We start from the raw sequence: 9,129 nt of genomic DNA, 5'->3' as shown, positions 1-9,129 counted from the left end.
GGGGGTGGTCATTACTAACAGTGTACATCTCTGAGTTCTTTCTGAGGACGGTGACTGAATGATTAGTCTTCTCTAGAAGCAATGCTTGGGAAAGACCAATCACTATTATTGTGTCAGTAACACTGCCCAGTGAGGGGCTAGAAACCCCCCTCCAAGGGGTCATACAGGTCACAGATTGGGAGGGACATGGGGACAGAGAGTGGCAAGCTTCGTAAGAGCATGAAGTCCTCGGCCTGTACCTCTCCAGGACACTCTGGCTGTGCTAACTGTGGCCCGCATTCCCATTATATGAGTTCTAAAGCTCTTTTGCTGTTCCTCTTGCAGGGCTCCCAACAATGTTGCAGCCAACACCCCAGGAAAGAAGGTGAGGTTGCGGTCTTGAACATGCACACTGCAGTCATCGGACTAAGTCCATGTTCTTTCTTGCCTTCTCAGACTCCACTGCCCTCCCTCCTCAGTTCCCCACAACAGCATGCATGACTCTCCAGCTCGACCTTTGAACAAATTGTTATTTAGGGTTTTTTTTGTTTTGTTTTTTGTTTTTTTGTTTTTTGAGACAGGCTTTCTCTGTATAGCCCTTAGTGCCCTGGAATACGATTTGTAGTCCAGGTTGGCCTCAAACTCACAGAGATCCACCCCACCGGCTTCCTTCTCCCAAGTGCTGGGATTAAAGGTGTACTCTAACGCCATCTGGTGGCTTTTACTTTAATACAGAAGGAGATTAGTGGGGTTTTTTGGTTTGGTTTGGTTTGGTTTGGTTTGGTTTGGTTTGGTTTGGTTTGGTTTGGTTTTTCGAAACAGGGTTTCTCTGTGTAGCCCTGGCTGTCCTGGAACTCACTCTGTAGACCAGGCTGGCCTCGAACTCAGAAATCAGCCTGCCTCTGCCTCCCAAGTGCTGGGATTAAAGGAGTGCGCCACCACTGCATGGCGAGATTAGTGTTTGTTACTGGCTTCATATTATTTAGATTACTGGTCTCAAAGGTAAAGACTTCTCTGACCTACTCTTCAGACGTGGGATGGAGGAGTAACCCTCTGTTGTGGGATGCTGTCCTCCAAGGCACAACTTGGGGTGACATTCTTGAAATGTCAGAGCAGCTGTGGGGACCGACAGGAGTCCCTCACAAGATTAAATCTACATCCAGGGCAGAAGTATGAGGGGTGATCAGACCTGGGAGTACAGCCACTCATTCTCGTCACCACCCCATGTAGTCCTGCCTCAACTATATATATGTTGTAGAGAAAATCTCTTCTGAACTGTATGGATGCAGCACCTGTCAGTAAAACAGATTGGCCTATAAGCTTAGGCAGGAAATAGAAAGTGGGACATGCAATAGGGACATTGAATTCTGGGAGAGAGCAAGGTTGGGAGGAGCCCAGGAACATGAAGAGGTCAGAGGCATGGGAGCTGAAAAGAGGTAACCAGCCATGTGTTAGAACTGAAATTAGAACAAATTGGATATTAAGAAACGGTGAAAGCTCATGACCTAGGTATGTGGAAATATATTTGAGTCTCAGTGTTGTTATCCTGGGAGCCTGGGGCCAGGAGGAAAAACATGGCTTTTACAGAGTGTTTTCTTAAGAAGCACTGTGTTTACAGGATGTAGAAAGTTAACTGAAGAGGTCAGCAGCCATCCTGTGGTGCAAGGGTAGCTCACGATCCTGTTAGTATTATGATCTGTCCCCAACCCCACAGCGGTAGCCATTTTGTTCCACGCCTACCAGTCACTGACACAGAGAAGGGACTTGGCTCAAGGATATGTGACCACATTCCCTGTTTTGTTCTGTAGGTTTTGAATGTTCTGTGTGAGGTTTGCTAATATTAAGAAATTCCACAAAGGTTTATGCAGGACCCATCAAATCAAAGGTCAATATGAACTGTTTTGTCTAAAATTTCTTGAGTCAGCGCTGACCACCAGGCAGCCCTTCCTACACCTATGTATGAGCTCACTGTGGTGTTTCTGGCTGACATTGAAGAATGCTACTAATAAGCCAAAAATTATAACTCATGCTCTGTTATCTCAATGTTCTGATATTTCCCTGTTTACCACCCCTTACCTTACTCAGGACCAACCAGCTTAGAGGCTAGCTAATACTTTGCCTACTAAGCCACCTGCTCCACTCCTTGACCTTTAAACTTTTGAACCTGGTTTTTCCTATAAAAAGTCTACCCTGAGGGCTGGAGAGATGGCTCAGAGGTTAAGAGCAATGTCTGTTCTTCCAGAGTTCAATTCCCAGCAACTACATGGTGGCTCACAACCATTTATAATAAGGTCTGGTGCCCTCTTCTGGCTTTGCAGGCATACATGCAGGCAGAACACTTATTTATTTATTATGTATACATAATAAATAAGTAGATAAGTAAATAAATAAATTAAAAAAAATCTACCCTGAGATCAGACCAGTATACAATTAGGCTTCCGAGTTCTTTTTTCCATCCTGAATGTTCAGTATTGAGGTGAGTGTCAATAAACTCTTCTTGCTTAGCTGAGATCAGTGTTTGTGTGGTTTGAGTGGGGATTCCTGAACCACAGCAGTTAAGAGTCTCAATAAACTCACTGGTTCTCCATGCTGGACTCAGGTGCAACTTTGTTTGGTAGGTTGTGGCTCTTTTTTATCTGGCTTAGAAACTTTCCCTTAGTGGGTGGGAAAGGTGGCTCAGTATAAATAGTACTTGAGTTCATTTCCCAGCAGCTATGTCATGGCCTGTAACTCCAGCTCTTGTGTAACTGACACCCTCTATTGGTCTCTACAGGCAACTATGTACACGTTACTCATGGACACACAGACATACACAAATATAATCCTTAAAGTCTCCCAGGCTATGAATTCCAGCACTCAAGGAGCAGAGGCAAGCAGCTATCTGAATTCAAGACCAGTCTGGTCTACAGAGTGAGTTCCAGGACAGAGAGAGCTACCCAGAGAGACAGTCTCAAAAAAAACAAACAAAAAAACAAAACAAAACAAAAAAACAAAACAAAAAAAGAACAAAAAACGAAAACAAAAGAAGCTCCCCAGAAGAGTTACACGTTACCTTCCACATCTGCTCCCCTTTTCTTTATGACTGCTTCACAAAAGTCAGGTGACCTCAGAGCTGCCAACTGCTGTCCCCATGCTTCCAGAGTAGGCCCTCCCCTGGCCCTCTGAGCTGTCTGGGGCAAACAGCTGAGAGGGAAGTGGGAAATGCCTGGTTTGTGGCATTGTCATACTCTGGTTTATAACAAGGTCAGCAGGGCAGCCCTACCTGTGGGAATTCCCTGTTGATCTTGAGGAACCATGCCATTCCTGTGCCCTGTTCCCAGGAGGGAAGACTGGGGCAGCCTTGCTGGCTGCAGATGAAGAGGAAGCAGTGAAAGCTGCCTGTGGGTACAGGGAATTCCTCCTTGTGGGGACAGTTTACAGTGCCAACACATGCTGTCCTTAGGTTCCGCCTGGTGGTTGCTACAGGGACAGAAACCAGTTGGGTGACAAGTGGGTGATTCCATGTACCTGAGTATAACCCATGGGTTTTTTTTTTGATGTGCACTGATGTGTTTTGCTGGTATGTTTGTTTGTGTGAGGATGTCAGATCCCCTGGAACATGGAGCTGCCATGTAGGTGCTAGGAATTGAACTCAGAAGCTCTTAACCACTAAGCCATGTCTACAGTCCTTGGCCCCTGCTCTTTTAGTTTTGAAGCTGGACGGACAAGCATGGGGGCATGTCCTCCCTACCCTGAGTATACATCTCATCTTGCAGTGTGGGAGCAAGTGGGGTAGGCACTATTTGACTGTAGAGTTGTGTTGGTGGTGGCAGCATGAGGAAGAAGCTGTTCACACCATGGCTAATCAAGAAGCAGTGAGCTAGCTCTGTGAGTTTGAGGTCAGCTTGGTCTATACAATGAGTTCTAGGACAAAGGGTTATGTAGAGAGAACCATAAAACAAATCATAAAAAGCGTGGAGCTGGGCTGAAGAGACATGGCTCGGCAGTTAAGTGCCCTTCCTGCTCATGTAGAAGACCCAGGTTTGGTTCTCAGCACCCAAGTGGCAGCTTAAAACCATCTGTACCTTCAGTTTTGGGGACCTGATTTCCACTTCTGGGGGCACTGCACACATAGCTGCATATACATACATGCAGGGAAAACATTCACTTACATAAAGATAAAAATTAACCTTTGGAGGCAAGTAGTGGTGGCGCACGCCTTTAGTCCCAGCACTCAGGAGGCAGAGGCAGGTGGATCTCTGAGTTGGAGGCCAGCCTGGTCTACAGACTGAGTTCCAGGACAGCCAGGGCTACACAGAGAACCCCTATCTTGAAAATAAACAAACAGAAGAACCAAAAATACAAAAACAAAACAAATAAATATAGCTTTGGGCTGGGCGAGGTGGTACATACAAAAATTCCAGCCTCTTCAAGATGTAGCTCTCAAAGCCCACTCTGCTTCACCCTCCACCTCTCACTATAAACCTGAGGAAAGCCAGGGCCATGCACAGTCTGAACCTCTGCTGTCTTGAACCTTCCTCTGACAAACAAATCAGTGTACCACTTCAATCTAACTTTAGCCCACTTTTCAGGACCCAGGCAGAGTGTAGACAAATTCTCTGTCAAGCAAGGCCAAGGTGGCCTCTAGTGCACTTCCCAGGGAAGTGGCTGTCAAGGGTTTCTGGAAGCATTCTGGTCTGTTGTGTTTCCACCAGTTTGTACACTAAGTGGCACTCAGGACATCCCAGAGCTTCCCTTAGCCCACATCTTCAAACTGAGCCACACCCCTTCCTTAGGCCAGTTCCAAAGGTCTGAGGAGCACATGGTCACTTTATTACAGCAACCCAGTCTGCACACAGTACCAGTTTTTGTGTTATTCGTTTTTGTATTGTTGTGACTAAAATACCAAACAAACAATCTAAGAGGGGAAGTGTTTATTGTGGCTCAACAGTTCAGTTGTTCCTACCCAGAGACAGGAGGATCTCTGTGAGTTCCAAGAAACCTACAATAGTGAGACACTGTCTCAAAACCAAACAAACCAAACTTTTCCAACCTCTCATATGACCCTATCAGCTGGAGTCTGAGCCTGTGAAGAACATTTCAGACTCAAATAGTACCAGGCAGCAGGAATGTTGGCTTCAGCATATGCTCTCTACCTGCTGTGTCAGAATAGGAATGCCAGGGTATGCTCTCATCCCAAGACCTGCCAGTGTGCACAGAGACAGACAGGAGGAAATGAGAGGGCAGACCATGCAGCAGGGCAGAGCCACAGAGAAACAAAGATCTACATGTGACCTCAGAGACAATGGGCCTGCCTTTCACTGTATGGATAGGGAAGCAGGCCTCAAGAAGGCTGGCATGAATGCCAGCCAGCATGGCATCTGTTAGCAAATTAGAAATTGGCTCCTCCCACCCAAAGCTCAAAACAAGAAACAAAACAGTCACACATTGTGTATAGCAGGTGTCTGTTCAGGATGGATGATGATACATGTTGCAACAACTGCTAGCACATTCTCTCTAGGCAAAGTCTCCGCTTAGCAAAGTTTAAGAACCTAGGATCTATTGCTGGCAACGTTCTACTCTGTGTCCTTACCTAACAACTAGGCTCCGAGTCTAATGCAGTCTGCAGCCTATCTTTCAGTGTTTGACTAAGGTCTGACCTCCTCCATGTAGCTCTGTCACTGGACTGTCTCAACACCAGCTTCCAAAGGAATGACACAGAGACTTTTTATTACTATGAAAGCTTAACCTTAGCTTAGGCTTGTTCCAGCTCATGTGACTTAAACTAATTTATACTAATTTATGTTCTGCATGTGGCTCATTACCTCTCCTCAGCGCCTGCACCCATTTCTTCCTTCTATCTGGCTGGCAAAGCTCCTTCACCTGATTCTTTCCCTGAGTTCCTGTCTGCCTGGAAGTTCAGCTATCCTCTCCTACTTTGCTATAAGCAGTCAGCTCTTTTTGAAAGTGATAGAGAAGAATGTTTACAAAACACTGAGACAAGTGATGCTTCATAAAAATAACAATACCAAGGTCCGGCCTGTACACAACACTCAACCGGTACAGAAATCAGCATCTGAATAAACAAAGACAAGCTTTACAAAGTGCACTAAAAATTATCCCAACGTGTCTCCCTTTTAGTCCAGTGACAGGCTCTTTCTCTAACATCAATAGACCATATATAATAAGAACAACTATGAAAACTATCAGGGAAGAATTAGACTCAGTGTCCAGTCCATTTGTATTTGGCAAACACAGGGAAAGCATTCCTTTATCTCTCCTATCTTGGTGACAGTTTATAACAGTAGCTTTCAAAAGGCTAGAATGTCACATTACATTTCTAAACGAGTTGCATAGGAACAATGACTAAAACAATAGTTGAGACACACACATATAAGGTTGTAAGAAAAATCATCTTAAGTTTGTATCAATATACAAAATCCATACCAACGTAAAATATTTGAGACTCTAATCCGCTATCTAGTCTAAAAGATGATTCACCCCTTTCATCCAGATACTTCTCTCCCCCTTTTCCTTTTATCCCTTTTCACTCCCTACCATTAGATATGAGAATAAAGGAGAAAGAGAAAGAAGACAATCCCTGAATCTAACCTCCTTTACCATGACCAAAACCAGCTTGTAACCAACCTCTCTAAACAACAACAAACATCCATAACCCACCAAATGATCGAAAAACACCCACTCCACCTCTTGGGAATGAGGGTGCCATGTTCTTAAAATTGCCTCATGCTGGCCAGGAACAATAGCATCTTTTGGGGACCCTAAGAAAATTGGGATATTAGACAAGTCCTAGGGGAACTAGTTGTATCATTTGTTAACTTGTGTGATGGTTTGAATATGCTTGGCCCAGGGAGTGGCAGTATTAAGAGATGTGGCCTTGTTAGAGTAATACATATGCACTGTGTCACTGTGGGGGTGGGCTTTGAGACCCTTCTAGCTGCACAGAAGCTAGTCTTCTGTTCGCCTTTGGAACAAGATGTAGAACTCTCAGCTTCTCCAGCCCCATGCTTGCCTGGATACTGCCATGCCTCCTGCTTTGATAATGGACTGAACCTCTGACCTGTAAGCCAGCTCCAGTTAAATGTTCTTCTAAGAATTGCCTTGGTCATGGTATTTCTTCACAGCTATGGAAACCCTAACTAAGACAGCTAGTTTCTGTGGGATGGGAAAGTGCAGGGCTTAACTGAAGTCCTGGATGAAACACTGTATGAGGCTGGACTATCTTAGCTAGCCATTTTGAATTTGCTGTGGATATAGATTTTTGAGGAAACAGCAGCTAAGGCAGTCTGAGGCTGGATCACCTGGGCTGCTTGTCTTGTCTTCATTGGCATCTGTTCATTTTGCTCTAAAAACACACAAACGTTTGAAGGTATTATACATTTCTGCAGTAATACATATACAGTGTGCACAAATCAGTTAAGATGATTCTTTGCTTTTCGCTTGAGCAGGTACAAGGCATCAAGCTTGTTTTCTTTCTTCCTTCCTTCCTTTCTTTCTTTCTTTCTTTCTTTCTTTCTTTCTTTCTTTCTTTCTTTCGAGACAAGGTTTCTCTGTGTAATTCTGCCTGTCCTGGAACTCACTGTGTAGACCAGGGTGGCCTCAAACTCAGAAATCTGCCTGCCTCTGCCTCCCAAGTGCTGGGATTAAAGGCGTGCACCACCACCACCAGGCTGGCATCAAGCTTTCTAAGTCTGTGTGGATTGTGTAACCCAGTTGTCATATAAATCTCCATCCATTCCATATGGAAGGACTCTGAAACTCTGTAGCCAACAAGATTGATTGACTATGTCTATACATTCACGTCTCAGCAGGTTTCAGAGCTGTCCCCATGGAGAGATACAGGTCTGTTTTGCTCCTTTTCTTGGGAAATCTTTTCTCAATATTCCACCATTTTTCTTTAGATGTTCCTCTTGTCCAGTGGTGTCTGGATTCCACAGGTGGATGTTTTTCTTCTCTTGGGAAAATAAGAGCAAAACCTACCAAGATCCTAACTCTGGGTCCTTTCAGTGACTAGCAGGATATATCTTTCCTAGGGCAAAATACTTTTTGGCAACAGAAAAAAAGCATTATCTTTGAAATTGAAATTATTATTTTTAAAGTTTGAAAATAAATATACCTTAGTATGAGGATAAATATACTTATATCCCCATTTCTCTTTCTATAAATTTAAGATTAAGGGGCTGGAGAGAAGGCTCAGCGATTAAGAGCACTGACTGCTCTTCCAGAGGTCCTGTCAGTGCAAAATGGGGTGGAGATCATTCAGTGAGGGAAGGATACAGCACGTACATCTTATTAGTCGGCTGGCGCACACACCACTGGTACCCAAATCCAAAAAAGCACTCTGCTGCTCATTGTTGTCCTCCCTGCCTTTCTTCTTTCACTTAAGCTACTGGTAGTCGTTCCGTACTGGAGTACATGGTACACTTCGTTTTAATGACTGAACAATTTCCCAACCTAAGGATTGCTATAGTTAGCCTGGGAATCATGAAGACCCGGGAGGATCAACACCGATACAGAGCTAGCGGCTGAAGACCTGGAGATGTGGTTCTGAAGATGTGTTTTTACCCTCAGCTCAGCTCAGAATTCGCTGCTAATGTTAGGCTGGAGGTTTCGGGATAAAGAATCCCCCTCATACACTCAGCCAACCCTTTCTCTTCAGCCAGAAGCCAGCGCTTGCAGAAGCCGGGGAACTCCACAAAGAGATTCCCGCCAGAAACCTGCGCTTACAAAAGCCGGTGCAAAACAATGGATAAAGCGGATACTTAGTTCCAAAGTGACCACTGGACTCAGAACACACAGCCTGACTCCCAAACTTAGGCAAAACTCCAATACCTTATCAAGTACGACACTGCCCGCTCCCCTCTGCTACAAAAAGCTCCTAACCTAGTCTAGTCAGGAAACTTCAAAGACCTCCTGGTGTGAGACAGTAAACTCGCCAGGGAGCAACTAATCCCCAAATAAACCTTTTAAATCAGTTCAACTGTATTTATTGCAGCGGTGGCGGCGAAGCTATTCAGTTAACTCGGAATTATGCGGCTTCTCAGAGACAACCATCGCAAGCCGGACGTATCGGAGCGCTCGTCGGTTATCAGCAAGGCAGTTACTTTTGCGGGCACCTGCATCTTTTGGGCAGGTAGTCAGCTAACGAGC

The sequence above is a fragment of the Grammomys surdaster genome, unplaced genomic scaffold, assembly GCF_004785775.1.
Source record: "Grammomys surdaster isolate TR1022 unplaced genomic scaffold, NIH_TR_1.0 126133, whole genome shotgun sequence".
NCBI lineage: Eukaryota > Metazoa > Chordata > Mammalia > Rodentia > Muridae > Grammomys > Grammomys surdaster.
Note: the sequence above shows the minus strand (reverse complement) of the source record.